At 40.0% G+C, this 3550-nt stretch overlaps 1 pseudogene; it reads left to right on the top strand.

The window, feature by feature from the left end:
* Positions 1-572: 572 nt before the first annotated feature.
* LOC121036474 (peptidyl-prolyl cis-trans isomerase A-like) lies at positions 573-1275 on the top strand (annotated as a pseudogene).
* The last annotated feature ends 2275 nt before the right edge of the window (positions 1276-3550 follow it).

The following is a 3550-nucleotide window of genomic DNA, read 5'->3' as shown; positions in this document are numbered from 1 at the left end:
GTAATCTACTAGGCTGGGGGACAGCAGAAGAAAGAAAAAGTATGGTGGTTTAGAGATAGTATTGACTCTGCTCTCCATATTAGAACTTCATTGAGGAGGCAAGACCCTGAGGTGGTTTAGGAGACAGAGAACAAAGATGGCTACTTGCCCCTTCTCTTAGATCATAAACCCAAGGAAGTGATAAAGGCACAACTTAGGCATCAAGGCAAATGAAGCCATAGATACGTCCCAGGAGAAGTCCCTTACTAGGGAATAGCATAAAAGTTTGATGTTTCAGTTTTCAAGCCTGACATGAAAATACCAGAGAGAGCCATTGGACCTGAGGCCCTCGATGGACAAGAATGAGAGTTGTCTCAAGAGTTTACTATTATGCATCAGAGAGCAAAGACTAAATGGAACCATGGATTGGTCAGCAAATATTTCTGTGGATGGATGACTCAAAAACAAAATAGGTCATATAACATCTTGAAATTGCATACATCTCCCTGGAACTTAGACCCAAGCCAGAGAAAAGAGAGACAGTGTAGGTGTCTGATGGCCTCAGGAACTGAAGATTCAAAGAGGTCTTGCAGATGCTGCCCCCTGAGGCCACCTGCGACCTCACTGTGTTCTTCAACACGGTGCTGGAGGGCGAGCCCTTGGGCCATGTCTCCTTCGAGCTGTTTGCAGACAGAGTTCCAACGACTTTTGAGAACTTTTGATCTCTGAGCACTGGAGACGGAGAATTTGGTTTAAAATCTCCTGCTTTCACAGGATTATTCTGGGACTTAGGTGCCAGGGTGGTGACTTTGCACACCACAATGGCACTCGCAGCAAGTCCATCTATAGGGAGAAATGTGACGATGAGAATTTCATCCTGAAGCATACAGGTCCTGGCATCTTGTCCATGTCAAATGCTAGACCCACACTAATGTGGGTCCCAGTTTTCCATCTGCATTGCCAAGATTGAGTGGTTGGATGGCAAGCATATGATCTTTGGCAAGGTGAAAGAGGGCAGGAATATTGTGGAAGCTGTGGAGACTTTTGTGCCCAGGAACGGCAAGACCAGGAAGAAGATCACCATTGCTGACTATGGACAAACCTAATAAATTTGACTTGTGTTTTATCTTAACTATCAGACCATTCCTTCTGTAGCACAGGAAAGCACCCCTTCACCCCCATCTGCTTGAAATATTCCATAATCTTTGTGCTTTCACTGTAGTACTGTGGGTTCCATAGTTTCCTTACTGTCCTCCAGGTCTAGCTGTATTGCAGAGTTAAGTTACGATTATAAAATAAAAACTAAACAACAGCAACAACAACAAAAAATTCAAAGAAAAATCTAGTTGCTATATAGAAGAATCAAGTTATGTTTCTTACATTTCTGGATCATTCTGAACTAAGATTTATACCTATTATAACAGATAATGTCATTAACACATATATCATGATTTACCATTTCTGAGTTAGCTTCCAAGTACCCTGATCTCCCAGATTTTCCTAATCTCGTGAACACAATGAACTTTAGATCCATCTAATTTGTCATCATTTGCCCTCACATATATTTTTTAAGTTTCACATATTTGCTTACATTGTGCATTTCACTTTTTTTTCTTTTTTCTCTCCAGTGGTTTGTGAACACCTACTATGTGCAAACCATGATAGAGAAATAGCGTCTCTGCCATTCAAGTCCCATGTTCTATTATTTTATGTGAACTATCATTTATTGTACATTAATCAAAGTAGGAGCTTTACAAGAACTATCTCCTCTTCACAAACACAAAACGTGTGAGTTCAGCATCATGATCCCCTTTTTACAGACAGAAAGCAGAAGCTTCGAAAGGCTACATAACTTGCCTAAAGTCAAACTGCTTGAACGTCAAGGAGATGAACTTCAAGCTCTCTTCTGTGTTTAAACCTCCAGCCCACATTGATCTCTAGCTTGCTACCACCTTTTGAAAGCATTGTCACCTCAATGTATAGTACCTAATTTTCTTTTCTCTTTTCTTCCCTTTCTCATCACACAACTAGTTCACAACAAAAGTTCTTTTTATAGGATGTCTTATTCTTATGCCATTACTTATGTTTTATATTTACCTTCTAAACCAAATTGGAAATAACCAAAGGTCATAGGTAAGGCCTCTTTGGGGGGAAACTTTTTCCCATATTTCTCACTTTTAAATAAATAGTCGTGTACTTCCAGCAATGTTTAATCTTGTGATCATCTTTCCTTTAAAAAAAAAAAAAAAAAACCCTGACATTTCTTTATTCTTCTTGTCCTCTGGATATTTATCCCATCTCTTTTCTTCTTTCTACACCCAAGATCCTTTAGAGTGTCTGCATTCTCTGTATTTTCTAGCTCACCTCTTATTCACTCTCTACCCTACTGCCATCTGACTTCCTCTCCCACCAAGCCACGAAGAGCTCTTCGGAATGTCACCAATGAATTCCTTTATGCTAAATCTATTAAACACCTTTTGGTCTTTATCTAATTGGCCATGTAGCACATAAATATAGCCAAGTAGGAAGAGTGACTTTCTGCCTTGAGCACTTTTTCCAAACGTAAAACCTTTAAAGCATTTATTTCTGAGATAATATGTTCACATAACCAGGACAGTTGTTAAAACTGTGATGTAAATAAGTAGAGGCGTCAGTGTGAAAGCCAGGGAACACACACAGAAAGAAGAGTCAAGGGCTTGCTCTTTTCTGAACAATGGAGTTCCCAATACCTAGTGGTGACAGCCACTCAAGACTCTGCACTGATATGAGACCGTGGAATCCTCCTCCTAAACAGTGTCTTCCCTTGGACTTTGGGAACCTGAAGCCTTCCTCATGTACCATTCCCACTGCCTGAACCTCTAGCATCCTGGCTAATTTCTACTCAGGCTTCAAGACTTCTCTTAAACATCTCCTCATCATAGAAGCCTTCCATGATTCTCCAGGATTCATTAAACTCCCTTTGCTTTAGACAACTTTACAACTTCTTCCATAACCCTCATCACAGCTGTAATTACTCATTGAATATCTGTCTCTGCTAACTGTGATCTTCAGGAGGACAGATGGTCGTGTTCACTCTCATAGCCCCCAAGGTCCAACAGAGTGTCTGGCACATCAAAAGTGCTTGACAACTATTCCCTGAATTGAACTGAAATGAATTTTTTTTAATTGACTTTTTAATCATATTTTAGTAGATACATTTATGACATAGGGAGCATTGAAGGAAAAAGGTTATTACAGTACTAAAATGTCTAGAATAACTATCAAAATGGAATAGCTGAAGAACCTGAGAATATTGAACCTACAAAAGAAAACATCATTTGAAGCCCATCACATGGAAGAGAGCCTAGAATTACTCCCTATGGCCAAACTAGAACATAGAGGAACACTTCAGCTTAGTATGAGGAAAGACTCTCCAACAATTGAAGCTAGAGGGGGAAAAAAAAGTCATGCCTCAAAGTGGGAGCAGTTCTCTGCTCCTACTATAGTTTAGACAGACATGATCCTTAGAAGGGATTTCCTCACTGGACAGATAGTTGGAGGATATGAGTCCTGAAGACATTTCCACACTCTC

This window comes from Herpailurus yagouaroundi, unplaced genomic scaffold (genome assembly GCF_014898765.1).
Source record: "Herpailurus yagouaroundi ecotype Mexico unplaced genomic scaffold, PumYag 162, whole genome shotgun sequence".
Taxonomy (NCBI): Eukaryota; Metazoa; Chordata; class Mammalia; order Carnivora; family Felidae; genus Herpailurus; species Herpailurus yagouaroundi.
The sequence above is the reverse complement of the archived record's forward strand: the minus strand, read 5'-3'. Positions and strand labels throughout refer to the sequence as shown.